We start from the raw sequence: 231 nt of genomic DNA, 5'->3' as shown, positions 1-231 counted from the left end.
TAATAGCTTAAACAAAAATACCACCCTTAAAGCAAACCACCTAAAACTGGAGACTGGAACATAATTGTAGAAAGTCTTCCTACAGTAAAAACCTAAATTACTCCAGGAGTAATAAATCCAAGTTGAAATTGAACTAGACCCAAAAGAACTCAAAGACAAAAAATAAGATCACTAATAGGCTACAATAATAAAATATTAAGGTGATAGAATTAAACTAAAATTAACAAAGGT

Source organism: Penaeus monodon, chromosome 27 (genome assembly GCF_015228065.2).
Source record: "Penaeus monodon isolate SGIC_2016 chromosome 27, NSTDA_Pmon_1, whole genome shotgun sequence".
Taxonomy (NCBI): domain Eukaryota; kingdom Metazoa; phylum Arthropoda; class Malacostraca; order Decapoda; family Penaeidae; genus Penaeus; species Penaeus monodon.
The sequence above is the reverse complement of the archived record's forward strand: the minus strand, read 5'-3'. Positions refer to the sequence as shown.